Source organism: Amblyraja radiata, chromosome 23 (assembly GCF_010909765.2).
Source record: "Amblyraja radiata isolate CabotCenter1 chromosome 23, sAmbRad1.1.pri, whole genome shotgun sequence".
NCBI classification, from domain to species: domain Eukaryota; kingdom Metazoa; phylum Chordata; class Chondrichthyes; order Rajiformes; family Rajidae; genus Amblyraja; species Amblyraja radiata.
The window spans coordinates 16,649,711-16,670,978 of NC_045978.1; the positions used below are offsets into that span (position 1 = coordinate 16,649,711).

Genomic DNA, 21,268 nt, shown 5'->3' on the forward strand with positions numbered 1-21,268 from the left:
TGCACCTTCAGCAACGACAGCGGAGCTTCATTCCCCTTCTCCTGGAAATCCTTTAACAGTTTTTGCCATCCTGTCGGAAGCACAAATGTAACGTCGAAATAACCGTTACCCGGGAAGTCCTGGAGGCAGTAGATATCCCTGGGCTCGAACTTGCAGGTTTCCAGCAAGACCTTCTTTACAAAGGTATCTCGACTGAAGGGCATCCCCTCACTGAGATCCTTGACACTAATCCTGAGGGTATTGCGGATACCCTGTCCTCTAGTTCCCATTGCAGCTGCCATTGCTACGATTTTTTAAATCGCAATCTGCAGCTCCTGTCCTTAATGGACCGCCAGGACTGTTCTAATAAGAACAGATCCCTTTCCCTGTTCTAACAAGAACAGACGCTCTTTTTTAGCACTCTTTTACTGACTGATAAGAACAGATACTACACTTGATCTTAGCCAAAAGGCCGAGAAGAACCTGGGAGAACCTCCTTGGTGATCAAGGTATATACTCTTCCCTGCACTCTTTCCAGCATAATTACATAATTCTTATGGCAGGACGACCAAATCTGAATGCTGTACTCCAAATGCAGTCTCTTTAAAGTCCATGTTACGTGGCAGGCAGAAGATAGGATTTCATAAATAAAGCATTTCACTCCACCTAAGTACATGTGACAATAACGTATCATTGAATCTTTGAAACTTTGTTTAGTGTGTTATCCAAACAGATCAGATATAAATACAATCAGTTCAAACTCATGTACAATAGATAGAGCAAAGGGGAAGGTACAGAGTGCAGAATATACTGTAGTTGTCAGCATTGTAGTACATTACAGTACATAATTGCCATAGACAAAGTCCAATGTTCTCAATGGGATAGAGGTGAATCAAACAGTACCCTAGCTTTTGGAAATAATGGTGAGAAGTCTGATACTGGTGGGGAAGAAGTTGTTCCTGAATCTGGTGGTGCTCGCTTTCAAACTTCTGTACCTTCTGCCAGACAGGAGCAGGGAGAGGGAATGACTGGGATGGGACATGTCTTGATTATTTTGGCTACTTTTCCAAGGCAGCATGAAGTAGAGATGGAGTCAATAGAGTATAGTGGGAGGTACACAAAATTGCTGGAGGAACTCAGCGGGTGCAGCAGCATCTATGGAGCGAAGGAAATAGGCGACGTTTCGGGCCGAAACCCTTCTTCAGACTGATGGGGGGTGGGGAAAGAAAGAAGGAAAGAGGGAGGAGGAGGAGCCCGAGGGCGGGCGGATGGGAGGGTGGGAGGAGACAGCTAGAGGGTGAAGGAAGGGGAGGGGACAGCACAGGCTAGCCAAATTGGGGGAATTCAATGTTGATGCCATAAGGGCGCAAGGATCCCAGACGAAATATGAGGTGCTGTTCCTCCAATTTCCGCTGTTGCTCACTCTGGCAATGGAGGAGACCCAGGACAGAGAGGTCGGATTGGGAATGGGAGGGGGAGTTGAAGTGCTGAGCCACCGGGAGGTCAGGTAGGTTAAGGCGGACTGAGCGGAGGTGTTATAGTGGGAAGTCTATAGAGTATAGTCTTCCCACTATAGTGGGAACTCCAGTCGGTGTGATGTACTCAGCTACATTCACAATTTTCTGCAATTTGATGCAGTCTTGGGCAAATCTATTCCAAAACCAAGCTGTGACGCAACCCGACAGAATGTTTTCTATGGTGCATCTGTTGAGGTTTGTAAAATTCACTGGAGACATGCTGAATTTCCTCAGTTTCCTCAGGACGTAGAGACATTGTAGTGCCTTCTTGGTTGTTCCATCAACGTGGTTGGTCCATAACAGATCATTGGTAATATTAACACCAAGGTACTTGAATCTCTCAAATATTTCCACATCTGCACTGTTGTTAATAACTGGGGCACGTACTCCATCATGTTTCCTGAAGTCAATAACTAGCTCCTTCAAACAGACAGAAAATGCTGGAGTAACTCAGCCGGACAGGCAGGTTCAAACAGTAGTTTATTCAGGTTCTACACCTTAGGTTGGTCCGCTAACTATATTATCATTGCTGCTGTAGGTAAGCAAGGTTGTTCTCTCGGGCTCAGCTACCTGTTGACTGCTAAGGTCTCGAGGTGAGATAACCTTAAGTAGCAAGACATTCCCTCTAGCCCATGACGTCACGTGCCAGCCCTCGTACCTACTGACGAGGGTTCGACCATAGGTGGCCAGTGTATTAGCTGTCGCCACAAAGGTTTCTATGCACATAGAGTCAGTCCAAAGAAAGGGCAGCTCAAAGACAGCAGGTTATGAGTAAAATCAATTATTCATTGCATTCCTCACATTTAATATTGAAAGTTGGTCAGTTTAACCCTGTCACTTCTAACCTTCTCTAAACTATTCTTAAGGTGTGCTAAATTACATTAACATTTGAGTCCTAAAATATCGTTTTTCAATAAAAGGAACCTAATGGTCACACATATCGTTAAAGCATGTTTTGGTGCTAGAGAAGGGAGAGTGTAAAGATCTCCTGATTTCCTGGTCAACTTTCCATCACAGACTCCACCAGCACAGATTAACTGATCTCTCATTTAATGACGATGTGCTTGTACACTATATAAATGCAAATTCTTCCTTCAAAGTCATCTTTGTGGGCTGCAATTTTGAGATTTTACACCAATAGATTGAAACCTTCATCTCGACTTTAACTGTGTAATTAAGTGCCTGGAGAAGCTGCAATTTGCTTCATAATCAGTTCTTGATTTTCTTTAAAATTGCTTTTTTTGCATTTTCGATGAGCCATTTGAAAGTGTCATGCATTTTTATGAATTTAAATTGAGTTGCTAGTCAGGCGAATGCTCCATTAACACTGTTGGGAATGATAGCTCGATATTGTGACTCATATAATACTTCATTCATGTAAGTCTGCTCAATTGTCCTTGACTACATTCAATCGAATCCCTGAAATCAGAGTTATTAACATGCAAAGCACCGAATTGCCACTTCAGTTGACCGCAATCTAAAACTATTCTTCCGAAAATCTGATCACGGTATTTCCAAACATTTTCCTGATTTTCACATTGTGTAAGTATTATTTTGACCTCCAAAATCAAGCGGAGCCCTCAATTTGGACAGGTGTTTGGCAAGATTAAAGCAGATTAAGGCTTGGCTTTTCAACATTTGGAGTTTATTATTAGAGGATGGTCAAATGTTTTCTCTTTAAAAACGTTAATGTAATCATCTACTTACAGAAGCTGTTAATATGCTGAAGGGAGATTGAAATAAATCATTGGAGCTTGACTGGGGGGTTTGTGCTTTATATAGAATCAGTCTAGGAAACAAATAGCACACCCGGCAGCACGGTGGCGCAGCGGTAGAGTTGCTGCCTTTCAGCACTTGCAGCGCCAGAGACCCGGGCTCGATCCCGACTACGGGTGCTGCCTGTACTGAGTCTGCATGTTCTCCCCGTGACCTGTGTGGATTTTCTCCGAGATCTTTGGTTTCCTCCCACACTCCAAAGACGCACAGGTTTGTTGGTTAATTGGCTTTGGTATCATTGTAAATTGTCCCTAGTGTGTGTAGGGTAATGTTACTGTGGGGATCGCTGGTTGGTGCGGACTCGGTGGGCCGAAGGACCTGTTGTTTGTATTATAATCAGTGAGTAATGGTTTAATGTTGCACCATATTTCCCATGCTTGATTTTAAAACGTTATCCTGTTTAATCCCATCCCTAACCATCTCTGAAATAGTCTTAACCTGTGCTGGATTATGCTAAAATAGACAGTAAAAGCAGGAGTAACTCAGCAGGACAGGCAGCATCTCTGGGGAGAAGGAATGGGTGACGTTTCGGGTCGAGACCCTTCTTCAGACTCTTCAACCTGTCCCGCTGAGTTACTCCAGCTTTTTGTGTCTATCTTTGGTTTAAACCAGCATCTGCAGTACCTTCCTACACATACTGGATTATGCTAACATTTCTTTATCAAAATAAATCTTTTAATAAAAGGTAATCTGTGGAAATGATAGTTTTCTTTCCCCACCCAGACAGTAAAAGGGCAGTTGAGGAATAAAATGTCATTATGTTCAAAGAAATATTCATACCCTAGGGCTGGACAGCAGGATTGGGCTGGCTATCACATTTTCCACTGACACAGAAATGATAGGCCTGATATTAGTGCAAGGTGTGATCGGTGGTGTTCCATTGTCAAGGTGCAATTATGTCAGATCAGTTTAACCTGGCAGTTGTAGGAAAGTAGCTGTTCCTGAACCGGGTAGTGTTGGACACAAGGTTTCTGCATGTCTTGTCTGACGGTTGCAGAGAACAGCAGTGAAAGGGCGGCACGGTGATGCAGCCGTAGAGTTGCTGCCTTTCACCGCCAGACACCCAGGTTCGATCCTGACTACGAGTGCTGTCTGCACAGAGTTTGCACATTCTCCCTGTGATGGGTCGATTTTACCCAAGTGCTCCGGTTTCCTCCCACACTCTAAAGACACAGGTTTGTAGTTTAATTGGCTTTGGTAAAAATTGTAATTGTCCTCGGTGTATAGGATAGTGCTACTGTATAGGGATCGCTGGTTGGGGCGGACTCAGTGGGCTGAAGGAGTGTTTCCGCACTTTATCTCTAAACTAAACTTAATAAAAGGCAATCAGGTGGAAATAACTGAAATGATAGGTCTAATGTTAGTACAAGAGATGGTCTCTAGTGTTCCATTGTTAAGGTATAATTATATCAGACCAGTTTAACCTGGCAGATGCAGTACAGAACGCGACAGGAAATCCTTTTTCCCTGTGGCTATCATACTGTACAACTTCTTCCCATTTTGTCGCAGGGTAGACTGACTCCCCCCCACCTCCACCCCAACACCAAGCTTTGCACATCCCCAATCTTTTCCACTCATCACTTTTGTATCTTGTGTTTTTGACTGTTGGCAGATCAATTTCCCTCCTGGGATAAATAAAGTTCTATTGTATCGTATCGTAAGTAGCTGTCCCTGAACCTGGTAGGGTTGGACACCACTATGCATGTCCTGTCTGACAGTAGCAGTGAACAGAAGATATGGCCCAGATGGTGAATGATAGATGCCACCTCATGTAGACGCTACATGTTGGGGAGAGCTGTGTCTGTGGATGAGCCAGGCTGAGTCCATCACTCTAGTGTTCAATGGTGTTGGAGTTTCTGTACCAGGCCATGATCCAAACAGTCAGGATTCTTCATTAACTCCTCCCGAGATTCAATCACTCATGTAGAAATTAGGGTCATTTTACTGTCGCCAATTAAGCTATTAATCTGCATGTGTTTGGGAGATGGGAGAAAACAAGAACACCCAGAGATAACATAGTTATAGAAAGACCTTGCAAACTGCGCACAGCACCTGAGGCCAGGATTGAATCCAGGTCTCTGGCCATGTGATTGTAACGTGCTCTTCTGGGAAGATGTAGTTAAATTATCGTGCTTGATAATGAACGATGAATTCAGGCTAAACCTAACACATTTATAGAGTGAAAAGTAGTGTCTTCAATGAATGATCAAAAGTAAATGGGATTGTTATTTATACTGTGCATATTCATTTTAATATTTCAACAAGACTCCCAATGTTCATTTGGGTGCAATGGTGCTTTATGTCAATGTGTTGAGGAAAGTCTCAGTAATCGAACCATGGTAAAATAAGGATTCAAGGTATTAAGAAGCCTACATGCAGTGTTCAAGCCAAAAAGCATCACATTATCACAGTTAGTTCTCACGTCTGAACTACACTTCTCATTGTACCTTTGCTAATCCTTACTTCACCTTTTGAAATTAGGGAAACTCCCTAACTCACCATCTGTTTGCATTTCAGATTTGTATTATTGAGCAAACTGGTGCAGAGGCAACCAAATGTAATTTGAGATGGCTCCACATTCTCAGGAAGTTCACCAAATGAATACGAAACTCTATCTAAAAGTCATGAATTATAACCACTACTGGTCAATACCACAAATTATTTTCATTTAAATTAACTAAGATTGTAATGAATTATTTGTCATAAGGTGATGCAGCACAGAAACTTCATCCAAACTCATTCATGCAGAACAAATTGCCGCATCTAAGCGCATCCTATTTGCCCATTTGGCCCATATCCTTCTAAACCTTTTTTATTGACGTATCTGTCCAAATATCTTCTAACTGTTGTTATTGTACTTGCCTCTACAATTTATCTGACAAATGTGGAATAATGCAGAAAAATCTGAATATGTGGCAGGAAAATTGAAAAAAAAGCGATTATCTGGATAGTAAGAGATTGCTGAACTCTGAGACACTTGGAAATCTGGGTGTGAAGGCATGATCAATAAAAGCATGCAGAGTACATCAAATAATCAGGAAACCACAACATGATGAAAACCTGAAGGAAGGTCATCAACTGACAGGAAGCAATTCAGAGAAGGCTTGGAATACCCAGGCTTTCTAAGGAGGAGAGGTTGCACAGGCAAGACTTGTTTCCCACTGGAGTTTAGGAGAGTGAGAGGAGATGTGATTGAAATAAATAAGATACTGACAACTTCTGACAGAATAAATGTGGATAGGATGTTTCTTCTTGTGGGAGAATTCAGAACTGGGGACCAGTGTTTCAAAATAAAACAGAGGTGAGATTAATTTATTTCACTGTGAGTTCTGTACAGAACCCTTTTCATCAAAGATATGCCTGTATAGAAGCAGAGTCTTTGATTTTTTTTTTAAGCAGAGGTAAATAGACTCATAAAAACTTAAGGGGTGGAAAGTCACAGCAGGAAAGCAGAAATTCAGTGTTAAACTTAAGAGCTAATTGGATGATTTTTGTGCTTGAACGTAACTGCTGCAATGAATAATGTCTTTAAAATCATAATTCCGCAGACTCTGTGGTTAGAATTATTTTGTATGGACGTATGAAATTAATATATGAACACAAAAAAAAATCTATTTAAGTAAAAAAAAAAATGTATTGTTAAATTCATGTTTGTATCTAAATAACTTACTGAATGTGAAGAAACATGTTCTATTTTAGTTATTAAGTCCACAAGGTCAAATGGAATGGGATGTTGTATAGAAGTTAAACTAGACGGCTATCTATTGCTTTTGTCGCAATTGTGTGCATGTCTACAAATAAAAGCTTAATAGAGAATGCAGAGGTATTTTAAGAATGAAATCTTCTGAAGAACGAGCTTAGTCCCAGAATGCTAAGCAGTCTTTTCTCTATAACATCACTGAATTTTCATTTTTTCTGATTTTCTCTTGCATTTTTAATATTTAAGATTTGGATTATTTTTATTTTGTACTTACTTTATGTATGGGATTTATTTATTATTTTGACTGGGTCCAACATCGAACTTCAATCAATGTTATCAAAATACCACTGTACATTCTGAAAATAGTATATTTTGTGCCTCATCATTTAAGATAATGAAAGATACCAATGTGTTGGATCACTTTTTATGGATCCAGATTATTAACAGAAAATTATTCGCACAGAGAAAAATATCAGTTCCAATAGAGTGGAAATAATGGGAGGCTGTTCCTTCTAAGATAAAAGCAAATAAAATTCAGAGTAACATGAGTTAAATATTTATGCGGTCTGAGGTTGGAATCTGCAATGCACTGTGTGCTGACTTGGCTTTCAACGAGTAAAGTGGATCAATGTAATGGTGGAGAAAGGATTTGCTATGCTACAGAGGAAGTGCCAGTGGGTAGAACTAGAGAGTTGTTCAGGCAGACAGCTGGCACAGATGTGGCCACAGAATAACATCATCCTAAGATTTTCTTCGGAGAGGGATAAACAAAGATCACAAATATGACAAAGAGAATCAATCCCCAAGATGTGACCTATCCTATTCATCAGAATGGAATAGTTCATTGGGACAAATTAAACGAGCTTCCCCTTTTCTTGATGTGTGTTTTGTAATCTTGAGGTGTGGGTTTTGTGTCAAGCTGTTATATATTTAATGTATGAGTTTCCTATAATCAGAACCTGCTGCATTCTCACCAGGACTGGGATATTGATCCCACGGAAGCTGTGTTTGTTTGCTGCATCAAAAGAAGTTTTATTATATCAAAGTAATAAAAATCCTCCCACTAATGAGATAATGACCTGCTGTGGCAATGTACCAACAGGGATTTTCATTACAATTATTTTCAGACAGTTCCACCACTGGCGATTACACTATCCATCTGACAAAAGCTGAATTATTAATATTTTAACTCTGCCAGCCTGCCATTCTTTGCCATCCCTGATTTTCTCCTCACCAACAAAAATAAGGTCCATTTTCGCATCATCTTTTCAATGCGATGCATTCCTTATGGCTGTCACAATATGAAGCTTCATCTATTTTGGGGAACTGGGGACTGGTTTTATTTTAGTCGTTTTTACGGTGAAGGTGCCAGGCACGTTCCCATGGTGACATGTTGTTTTAACAAATTATTATACACTGATTTCCTGTGAAGTGGTTTAAATATAGGGAGAAACCTTTGTGCAAAAGTGTGGTAAACAGTCTGTTAAAGGGCAGCTCAGACCACCACCCAATGACCCAGTTTTTCAAAGGTTAATGATGGATGTTGGAGCTGATCAGGAATTTTAATTGATTCAATATTCGGAGGAGGATGCTCCCAAGTCTCTAACTCTGCAGGCTGAAGATGCATGTGCACATCCAGGATCTTATGTTAAACATAGTTTTTGAGGGTTAAATGGGGGAAAATGTCACCTAATCCTTTAGTCTCACTTCCATGCCAGACAAAATCCTTGAATGACGGATGTATGCATTGATGCAGGTGAGCAAGAATATGAAGGATTTTTCTCTGATTTATTTCACTTTAGTTTGTTTATAACCACCATTTCCACTGAATCCAGTGGCAAAGAAAATACTGACAGTATACTATGGAAGAACGATATTTGGCCCATCAGTTTGCTCAAGTTCTTTTGAAGGGCGCCTCACTAAGTTCCATTCTTTGGTTCCTTCATCATATTTCTGTATATATTTTTTCTTAAAACATTTAGCAAATTTCATTTTGAAACCTACTACTGGGTTTCCATCTCCTCTATCCAAATCATTTCTATCTATTGCTGATCTTTTTTAATCTTGTGCCCCCTCTGCTTCTTATGCTAATCTATTTACATCTGTACATCTTGTTTATTGATCTTTTAGCCAACAAACATCTTAGCTTTATTTACTCTAACCTTGTTCTTTGAGTCCATCCGTTTAACTGGAATCCCTCAAGTTTGGCACTTACATGGCCAATCTCTTCTTTACAATCTCCAAACTATTTTAAAGTGTGGTGCACATATTCGAACACAACCAGGGATGAGCAACTATTTGGTGCAGACTTTAAACTTTACTTCAGGTGTTCACACTTCAGGTGTAGGTGTTCTTGTATCTCCTTTAATTTTACAAGCCATGTCAATAGTGTGCAGACAAACAAATGTGGCAATGTTGTACCTGCTCCAACAATAACCCCACCAAACTCTTTATGCCTGACATGGCCGTTGAAGTCAAAGTTAAAATTGCTGATAACTGAGATTCCAACTAATTTGTGTGGACTGTCAACTTTGATTGGAAAACTATTCCAAGTGAAGCAATTCTGATCAATGTATAGTGCCTCTGCAACTTAAATCCGGTCTTCCCGAGTCTGTCCGAAGGAGGTTCCGACCCAAAACATCACCTATCCCTTTTCTCCAGAGATGCTGCCTGACCAATTGAATTACTCCAGTTTTTCGGGTCCATCTTTGATATAGACCAGCATCTGGAGATCCGTCCTACACACTTTCCCTCACCAATGTGGTGCTCATGTTTCATCTTGAAATACATGAATGTTAGTGTGAATTTTCTCAAGATGATTTGCCAAGGGTGGCACGGTGGCGCAGCGGTAGAGTTGCTGCCTGACAGCGAATGCAGCGCTGGAGGCCCGGGTTCGATCCCGACAGTCTGTACGGAGTTTGTACGTTCTCCCTGTGACCTGCGTGAGTTTTCTCCGAGATCTTCGGTTTCCTCCCACACTCCAAAGACGTACAGGTTTGTAGGTTAATTGGCTTGGTAAATGTAAGAGATGTCCCTAGTGGGTATAGCATAGTGTTAATATTCGGGGACCGCTGGTTGGCGTGGACCTGGTGGTCCGAAAGGTGTTTCCGCGCTGTATCTCTAAACTAAACTAAACTAAACTATCCTATACTCTACCAAGATTGAAGTGCACTTGCTCTGAATTTCAAATGCACAATTAAAGGAAAACAATGGTTACAATAAGCATTTGCACATCCAGCCTATTGAAGATTGCTCATTATTATTGCTCACCAGGAGAAAGAATTATATTTGTCAGTCATTATAAATTCTAAATTATTTGGTGGGGGAGAGATTGCTGATGGTGGTTGGTCTGAAATGGTGAGTGTAGTGACCATTTAGCTTAACTCAATATGTTATAACTATAACCAGTTATTTTAAATGTTATCTGCCTGTAATTATGTGGGTGGGATTTATTACGTAGTTGGCGGCGTGTTTGAGGCTGGGATTCTCATGCAGACGCACTAGTAGCTTTTAGTTTTAGTTTTGAAGAAGCATGAGGAAGGCACAGCTTTCGACCATGTACGAGTTTGACTACGAGTGAGATCAAAATGTACTTAAACAAGAAGAAGTTTGGATGAATATCTTACTTTTTACTACGACAATAAGGAAACTATCAATCAAGAGACTGTGTTTTGAAGATTTATCTTTGGACGGCTTTGAGTGTCTCGTGGAGAGCTAGTCTGCGTAGAAATTTTCTCCTTACCCCTGTCTTCATTCAATGTGGCTAGAAGAAAAATTCCTTGAACGATATAATAATCTGCCATTACAGTGAGGAAGAGGCCTCTTCTCCTGAAATCTTTGCTCGGGTGCATCCTTCCACACTTTTCAGGATTTTCAGGATTCATGGACTTTGAGGTTCATTAGCAATAGCAGTAAGCAGCAGAGAAACCATTTAAATGCTTACAAATCATTTACAAAGCATTTATAGTTGAACTAATGAAGGAGAGGGAGGTGTCAATGTAATAATATAAACTGAAGTTATATGAATGAAACTGACCCCTTATGTTTTATCACACGTTATTGGAAAATGCCAACCATGAAAGTTCACTAACTTGAAATAATAAGCATGCTTGCATGGCAAATGATTCACAAAGAAAATTTGCCAGCCGCCTGTCATTCAGACTGTAAATACCACAGCTGCAGTACTCAGATGGCACTGGGTAGCTTATCTCATTATTTCCAGAAATGTCACGATTTTCTCCAGCTTCATTGTTCCCTGAGCCAATGATTTTATCAGCACATTAGCAGACTCATTATCAGCAAGTTAATACAGCTGAACTCCTCGAGCTGGATCCTCAGCAGTTAAAAATATTCTATTAAATTCTAATCTGATCAATCCTGAAAATGTTTGCGATTCCATCCGATTTTCATATAATCATGACTGAATTCACAATTAAAAAGGGAAGAAAATAAAAGCGAATTTTGAATTTACATATTATGCTTTTTATAACCTAAAATTATATTAGTATACAGAAAGGTAGTTTGTACAGTGACAAGATCAGCACTTGTAAGGAGAATGTGAATTTAAAAAAAAATCTAAAATAAACCTGTTACAAAAATGTATACAAGAAATGCAATACGATCAGTGCATAACTTTCTTTTCATTCATAACATGAATCACCAAACCAATACACTCCTTGTGCCATCAAACCAATACATTCTTTCCATAAAGCACCGATGCCATTCGAGTGAAGGTCGACTAGTCCTTGATTTTGCTGCTGGCCTTGCCAAGGTAGCGTGAAGTGTAAATGGAGTTAATAGAAGGGAGGTACACAAAATTGCTGGGGAAACTCAGCGGGTGCAGCAGCATCTATGGAGCGAAGGAAATAGGCGACGTTTCGGGCCAAAACCCTTCTTCAGACCGGGAGGTTGTGAAACTGTCTCCGGAGAGAGGAGGAGAACTTCTTCAAAGTAGGCATACCTTGAAGAGATATCGCAGTGGAGTAGACAAAGTGTTCAAAAGGGAACTGCAGATGCTGGAATATCGAAGGTACACAAAATTGCTGGGGAAACTCAGCGGGTGCAGCAGCATCTATGGAGCGAAGGAAATAGGCGACGTTTCGGGCCGAAACCCTTCTTAATAGAAGGGAGGTTGGTTTGTGTAATTGGGTTACAATTTTCTGCAATTTCTTGTGGGCTTGGATGGAGCTGTTTCCAAACCATGCTGTGATGTAACCTGATAAAATGTTGTATACGGTGCATATGTAGAATTTGTGAGAGGTGTTGGGGATATGCCGAACCTCCTAAGACTTTTAAGGAAGTAAAAGCTTTGGTGTGCTTTCTTGGTCTTTTCTTCAATACGGGAGGTCCAGGACATGTTGCTGGTGATATTTACTCATAAGAATTTAAAGTTGCAACCATCCCTACTTTGTATATTAATGATTTGGATGATGAAATTAGTGGCTTTGTGGGTATGTTTGTGGATAATGTGAAGATAAGTGGAGGGGCAGGTAATGTAGAGGAATCAGGGATTCTGCAGAAGGGAAAGGTTGGCAAACAAGTAGCGGATGGATTAAATTATAGCAAATTGTGTCGTCATAACTTGGTCATAGGAATAAAGGTGTAGCCTATTTTCTAAACAGGGAGTAGATTCAGAAATCAGGGGTGCAATAGAACCTGGGAGAGCTGGTGCAGGATTGCCAGAAGGTTCATTTGCAAGTTGAATTGTTTGTAAGGAAAGCAGATGTAAAGTAAACATTCATTTTGGGAGGACTAAAACATTAAAGCAGGGGATAATGCCGAGGTTTTAAAAGACACTGATCAGACCACATTTTGAGTATAAGGAGCAGTTTTGGGCCCCATTTCTGAGGAGGGATGTGCTGGTGTTGGAGCGGGTCCAGAGGAAGTTTCCAAGAATGATCTCAGGGATGATTGGGTTAACGTAGCATTTGACGACTCTGGGCCAGTACTCGCTGGAGTTTAGAAGGATGAGGAGGGACCTCATTGAAACTTAATGTACAATGAAAGGCCTGGATAGAGTGGATGTGGAGATAATGTTTCCACTAGTGAGGGTGTCTAGGACCAGAGGGCACAGCCTCAGAATACAAGGATGTACCTTTATAAAGGTGATGATGAGGAATTTCTTGAAAATAAATTTAATGGTGAAAATGTGGAAATCATTGCCACAGACGACAGTGGACGCCAAGTCATTGGGTATTTTTAAAGCAGAGTTTGACAGGTTCTTGATCAGTAAGGGTGCCAGAGGTTACGGGAGAAGGCAGTAGAACATTGTTGAGAAGGAAAGATAGATCAGCCATGAGAGCCCAGAGAGCTAGTACATGAGAGGCACAGGTGTTAGGTGGGAACACTACAGAGTATGATACTTTTGAATGCATAGATGCTGAAAAGGTATGAAGAGTTTCCGCAGTTTTTGTTTTGTACACATTTTTTATTCTGAATAAAGTTTATTTTGTATTAAATGTGCCCCAGAGATACTGCTTAATCCATGGAGTTACTCCAGCACTTTCTGATTTAATTCAAAGGGTGTGCTGTATTCATCATGGGACACTATCACTGAGGCCAGATGACAAATTTGCTACAGCCTTCGTTCAAGAGATGATTTGCACCTTGGTCCTGGCCATAAGCAGGAGGATTGTCTGTTGAGACACCAAACGCAACAATTCTCCCAACCTTTGCTCAGGACCTCCACCCATTTCCAAGGTAGAGATGAAGGACTTCAGGTGACCTAACTTTGGTGTCTTGACCTCCATGTGTGAGAGAGAGCAAAATAGCACAAAAGGACATTTTTGCTTGTGTGCAACTCACCTTGACATATATTATGAGGTTATGAAAGGTTTTGCTACATTGCATCAACGGAGATTCTCATTGCTGGGAGAGTCCCTAGTGGAATCCTCAGCATCTGTGGAGCTGAATGAACAGATGACATTTTCGGTCCTGACCCACTGAGATGCTGCCTGATACACTGAGTTCCTCTGCCACATTATATTTCGCTTCAGATTCCAGCATCTTGTATTTATTTTGTTCAGTTCTTTTTTTAAGCAGGATCCAACTGGCATAAGTGCTAAATGCAATAATTTTAGCTTCAATACAATTTAGTTTCAATACAATTTCTCAACAATCATACATAAAAGGCCAATAAATTAACAGCAGTAATTCAAAGGGCACAGTTAATTACTAATTTGTGAATGCAGCAGTTAATGTTTCCTTGCTACTACAAAAGTCTTTTAGGTTATGAAGGTTATGAAGGAATAACCTCCATTTGTTATTATTCATTATGATTTATGCACGTGCTGGGCACCATAATAGCTACCTTACTTTTGCATTACCTTTGTTAATTACTTCAAAAAGATTTTAAATGTATGTCTGTACCTCTTGTGTGGCCTCATTCCAATCTGTACTTAATAGTTTTAAGATGGAATTTCTAATTAAATTTGGTGTACATCTTGCTTGAGCTTTGTAAGCCAGTTGATTGAAGTAAATCTCAAGTGATTGGAAAATAAATATCTGGTACTTAGGCTGGCGATGAGCCCGCTGCATTGAATTTTACTTTTGTACTTTGCCTTCATTTTAATGATTTAAGCAGTCGCTGTATTTTAGAGTCAGATTCAAAACCAGACTGTAGAAAGCAAATCCGTCTTTGCCTTCAGGCCAGACAAACCTGATGCATTTCTAGAACTTGCTCCACTACATTGTTTTGGCATTAAAACAGCATCATTGGTCATTCTGACTATCCGCTAATGTCATGTGAAGAATAAGAAGCTTTATTGTGATGTTCACAGAATGTTGTTGTTGGTTTTCCCCACAACACCTTGCAGTGAAACTGACTAGCTTAAATTCGACAAAAATGCTGGAGGAACTCCGCGGGTGAGGCGGCATCTAGGGAGAGAAGGAATAGGCGACGCTTCGGGTCGAGACCCTTCTTCAGTCTGAAACATGGGTGAACCGTGAGGTCCATCCCCAGGCGGCGGCGGCCAGGACCACCGCATACAAGTCAAACGATCTTGGGCAGTACAAGAAATCTTGCTACAATCTTTGTAAAGTGATCAGGAATGCCAAGAGGTAATACCGGGACAAACTTGAGTCCCAGCGCAGCCACTTAAACACTTGTCGACTATAGCGAGGCTTGAATTTTATAATGGGCCACAAAGCGAAGTCAGGCAGCATCACTCACAATAGTGTATCCCTCCCTGATGAAATCAATGTATTACATGGTTTACTTCAATATTTTAAGTGCAGACAAATTGCCCCATTGAATGACATATTTACAATGAGAGTCTTTCATAACTAACACGGCCATCAAACAAAAAACAAAGCGTTGCGTCAACTCAGTATGCTAGGCAGCATCTGCGAAGGTAAATGGACAGGATGTTTTGAATCAGGACCTTTCTTCAGACTGATGGAGTAGAGGGGAGAAGGCTGGTGAAGATATGAGAGTGGCAGGTGCAAAAGAATTCCACAGATGGGGGTCATTATATCATTTATAGAGACATTTATTATTGTTGATGTTGGAGGAACTGGGCTGCAGCCATTGAAATAGGCCACTTCAATTTTCTTGGGGACTGGAATGATGGAGGTTTTTCTGCGGCAGATGGGGTCAGTAGAGTGGTGAAATGATAGGTTGAAGATATTGGTGAAGACTGCAGCCAGATAATTGACACATAATTTCCTTGCCAGGGACTGGCATTTTTCCAAGTGGTTACCATCATGAGAGCAGACATGCCTTGATGAAACTTTGTCAATTCAAAATGGGTGAAAAAGTTATTATTATCTGGTTAAGGTGCATTGTTGCCTCAGTCTTTAGCTTGTAACCCATGATGATAATTAAACCTTACCACAGTTGCATGACATCCATTCAATTAAATTGAGCCACTAGCTTGTTTTGGAATTCTCTCTTCGCATTCCTGATAGCCTTGCGGAAATCACACGTCGCATTCTTGTACATTGCAGGTTCGTCTTTCTTGAAAGTCTCAGATCTTGGCTTTGGGAGAGAGTGAATCTTTCTATTCATCCTAGGTTGCGGGTCAGGATAGACCCTAATTGTCTTTGTTGGATGTTGGTGTAGCAGTGGTCTAGAATGTCAATACTCTGCATGAGGTTGCAGGTATGCTGGTAGAATGTGAGCATTACATTCCTGAAGTTAGCATGATTGGAATTACCAGGGGTGATGAACAGCTCATGAAGGTTTGCTGTTTCAAGAGAATTGGCAACCAAATAAAATACATCCAATGCCATCTTGGCTTGGGATGGTATGTGGACTGGCAACAACATGTGCATTCCCTTGAGAGAATAAGGACAGTAATTTTTCAGAAGCTAAATGTTTCACTGCAGATGAAATTTGCATGCTGTTTGTGGTGAATTTTACCGCAGAAAAACTATTAGGGAGGATGCAAATCCCACCAAGGAATGAGGAGTTGAATTTCTTGTTGTGCTTAAATGGATTTGGAAATAAACAAATTGCTTGACTCTGGGTTGACTTAACTTTCAACTGCCCAACATTATATTCTTTGACTTTCAGACACCTCCTCCTACTTATCATAGAAACAGAGAAACATAGAAAATAGGTGCTGGAGGAGGCCCATATGGCCCTTCGAGCCAGCACCGCCATTCATTGTGATCATGGCTGATCGTCCCCTATCAATAACCCGTGCCTGCCTTCTCCCCATATCCCTTGATTCCACTAAACCCTAGAGCTCTATCTAACTCTCTCTTAAATCCATCGAGTGACTTGGCCTCCACTGCCCTCTGCGGCAGGGAATTCCATAAATTCACAACTCTCTGGATGAAAACGTTTTTTTCTCACCTCAGTCTTAAATGACCTCCCCTTTATTCTAAGACCCTTTATCCTTGGACCATGACCCCACAGACGAGCACCAGGCCTTAATCTCAAGCACCATTACTGATTTCATAACTTCCGGCTCCGCACCGCCCGATTTTATCTTCTCCCCAAAATCCACAAACAGAACTGTCCTGGCAGACCCATTGTTTCTGCTTGTTCATGTCCCACCAAATTAATTTCCACATATCTCAACTCCATCCTATCCCCCCGGTCCAATCCCTCCCTACCTACATCCAAGACACCTCACACGCTCTTTGTCTCCTCAATAACAACCGTTTTCAAGGCCCCCACTCCCTCATCTTTACTATGGATGTCCAGTCACTCTACACCTCCATCCCCCACCAGGAGTGTCTGAAAGACCTCTGTTTCTTCCTCAACTGCAGAACCAGCCAATTTCCGTCTACCAAGCTGGTTCTTACCCTCAACAACTTCTCAATCGACTGCTCAAACTTCCTCCAAATCCAAGGCATAGCTATGGGGACTTGCATGGGCCCTAGCCATGCCTGTCTCTTTCTAGGGTACGTCGAACAATCCCTGTTCCAGGCCCTATCCCCGAATTCCACCACCATTAAATTGATGATTGCATTGGTGCTACATCCTGAACCCATACAGAACTCACTGACGTCATCGACTTCACCACTAATTTTCATCCCGCACTCAAATTCACTTGGACCATCTCCGACATCTCCCTACCATTTCTAGATCTCACCGTCTCCATCACAGGACATCTACTACAAAACCTACTGACTCCCATAACTATCTTGATTACACAGCTTCCCACCCTGCTTCCTGTAAAGACTATCCCGTACTCCCAATTCCTCCGTCTATGCCGCATCTGCGTCCAGGATGAGGTGTTTTATACCAGGGCATCGGAGATGTCCTCATTCTTTAGGAAACGGGGGTTCCCCTCTTCCATTCTAGATGAGGCTCTCATTGGGGTCTCCTCGATATCCCGCAGCTCCACTCTTACTCCCCCTCCCCCCATTCGTAAAAAGGACAGAGTCCCCCTTATCCTCACCTTCCACCCCATCAGCCGTCACATACAACATATAATCCTCCAACATTTTCACCACCTCCAACAGGATCCCACTACTGGCCACATCTTCCCATCTCCACCTCTTTCTACTTTCCGCAAAGACCGTTCCTTCCGTAACTCCCTGGTCAACTTGTCCATTCCCACCCAAACCACCCCCTCCCCAGGTACTTTCCCCTGCAGCCGCAGGCAATGCAACACCTGTCCTTTACTCCAACCCCCTCGACTCCATTAAAGGACCCAAACAGTCTTTCCAGGTGAGGCAGAGGTTCACTTGCACCTCCTCCAACCTCAGCTACTGTATCCGCCGTTCCAGGTGTCAACTTCTCTACATCGGCGAGACCAAGCACAGGCTCAGTGATCATTCCGCTGAACACCTCTGCTCAGTCCATCTTAACCTACCTGATCTCCCGGTGGCTCAGCAATTCAACTCCCCCTCCAATTCCCATCTGACCTTTCTGTCCTGGGCCTCCTCCATTGTCAGAGTGAGGCCCAGTGCAAAAATTGTAGGAACAGCACCTCATTTTGCTTGGGTAGTTTACACCCCAGTAACATTGACGTCTCTAACGTCAAATGACCCTTGCTTTCCCTCTCTCTCCTTCCCCTCCCCTTCCCAGTTCTCCCACTAGTATTACTGTCTCCGCCTACATTCTATCTTTGTCCCGCCCCCTCCCCTGACATCAGTCTGCAGAAGGGTCTCGACCCGAAACGTCGCCCATTCCTTCTCTCCAGAGATGCTGCCTGACCCACTGAGTTACTCCAGCATTTTGTGTCTACCTTCGATTCTTTGAATTCTCTTGTCTTTGACAGCACAATTGCGATGTTTTCTTCACAGGAAATTATTATTGGCCTTGTAGTTGGAGTGCACTTTGTTCACAGTCCACTACACAATTTTAGTAACACTTTGTGAGACTTGCACTTGCCAAACAGCCTGTGTAAAAATATTGTTAGGATGGTTTTCATCTTGATTCACGTGCACCAGCTTTACTCGCCTGTTTCCAGGGAGACAATAGAAAGGCTTCAGTAAGCAACGGTACAAACAAACTGTTGAATAAAGCTGACTCTGGCAGATGCAGAGAGCAGCACATTGAACAGTATGGACCCTTTCATATTAACGTATATCATATTAACGGTATTTTGAAGCATCTGCTTGTTTCCCTGTGAGTTATAAATGTAGGTCAAAGCTCACACTTTTAACTGGCAATTTCAGTCAGTAACTGAGGAATTGGGTGCAAGATACTATGTAAATTATGCAGACAAATGCCAGACGTGCTGAAGAGTGTCACAGCTGGATTCCTCCAAGCCATTTTCCAGACGGTCACTAATTGACCCAATTTAAAGTGTTCAAAATGGCTTTGATGCACAAGATGAAATGGGTCCGGTTATTAGGCAAGTGTACTCGGAATGTTTTAGAAACAATAATAACACACATTGTTCGTCAGAAAATCTTCAAACTAAATCCTTGTCTTTGGAAATTTAATCTCATACTCTAATATTGAACATAATTGTTCCTGAATTCTTACAAACTTGAAGTCTGCCTAAAAACTGAATTGTACCCATTTTTGGTATCCTAATTGTAACCTGTGTGTTGCACTAATGTCTAGTTAGGATGCCACAAAATTGGACAACAGAAACATTTTGCACAGCATTTTTGCACTAAGATAGGCCACGGGAGCTGCTTCCAGAGCTCATAGTTTCTGCGCTACTGTCACTCCTACTGCTGGACAGACAATCAGACCTTAAAGAACATTCTACGGAGCAGCTACAGAATGGCTTGTTATAGTGATGGGGGAGACAAGCAGAAATCCCCAGTGTGTGTGATCACCCCTGCACGATCCAGTGCATTGACTGAGTCACACACAGTGAGCAACCCCACACTACTGGCGTGAAGGCAAGAGACTGGGGTTGAGAGGGAAAGATAGATCAGCCACGATCGAATGGCGGATGAGCCGAATGGCCTAATCCTGCTCCTATAACATAAACTTATGAACTTACTGTGAGGTAGAGTCTGACAGACAATGCAACATCTTGCACTGAGATGCATAAAAGAGATCAAGGAGAGAACATACAGAGACGCCTCTGCATTTATACGGAACAGCGAACGGTTACAAGAGAATATCGAAATCAGATGGAGACCCTTTCATTTAGGTCTCTCTGCTGATCTGCTGTGGAGTTTAGTCCTGTTTAGTGCCTGATAAAGTAGGTAATTGCTTGCAACTTTATGGAGCAATTTAGGATTAGTAATCACCAAAATGGCAGTTGCAGAAGCGCTGATATCATTAGGTGTGTGACTGACAAGGCTAGGAGAACCATTTGTGGATATTCCTGGCCATAAAATAATTGACTGGAAGTGATTGCTGGTGCAATCTAATCCCTGTAGAACTATATTTATATTCAACTCAAGTTTTAAACCCTTCAATTTATTTGTTAACATCATAAAAATAGCTTTAGATTTAGTTTTAGAGATACAGCGTGGAAATAGGCCCTTCAGCCCACTGAGTCCGCGCCGACCAACAACTACTGTATACTAGTTCTATCGTACCTACTAGGGACAATTTACACAAGCCAATTAACCTACAAACCTGCACACCTTTGGAATGTGGGAGGAAACTAGAGCACTTGGAGAAAACGCACACACAGGGAGAACATGCAAAGTCCATACAGACGGCATGCATAGACAGGATTGAACCCGGGTCTCTGGTTCTGTAATGCCCCTGTCCCACTTAGGAAACCTGAACGGAAACCTCTGGAGACTTTGCGCCCCACCCAAGGTTTCCGTGTGGTTGCAGGTGGTTGCTGGAGGTTGCAGGTAGTGGAAGCAGGTAGGGAGACTGACAAAAACCTCCGGGAACCGTACGGAAATCTTGGGTGGGGCGCAAAGTCTCCAGAGGTTTCCGTTCAGGTTTCCTAAGTGGGACAGGGGCATAAGGCAGCAACTCTACTGTTGCGCACAGGATCAGTGTAGCAGGATACAATATGAGTAAATATTTAGTTTAGATTAATTTGGAGATATAGCATGGAAACGTGCCCTTTGGCCCACGGAGTCCATGGTCACTATCGATGAACTGTTCACACTATTTTTATGTTTTCCCACTTTCCCATGCATTTCCAACATACTTGGGGCAATTTGCAGAGGACAATTAACCTACAAACCCATAATTCTGGGATACGGCAGGACACCGGAACATCCGGAGGACATCCACACGGCCACAGGAAGAATGTAGAAACTCGGCACTACCAGCATTGGAAGTGCTGATTGATCCAGGGTCTCTGGTGCTGTGAGGCAGCAGCTCCATTAGCTCCGCCACTGTGCCACCTGTGTTTTTGGTCAATTTACATTAAAAGAAGTGTGAGAAGAAACTTCAAGGCTGCCGTCTCCTAATCGCAACAAAATGGGATTCATTATAACTAGAACAGCCTGAGAAAAC

The 21,268-nt window shown here is 41.9% G+C and overlaps 1 non-coding gene across 1 annotated transcript; it reads right to left on the reverse strand.

Moving 5' to 3' along the window:
- Positions 1-266: 266 nt before the first annotated feature.
- Positions 267-463, reverse strand: LOC116986534. The gene has a single exon (XR_004415508.1). It is a non-coding gene; the product is annotated as a U2 spliceosomal RNA (small nuclear RNA).
- Between the last annotated feature and the right edge of the window lie 20,805 nt (positions 464-21,268).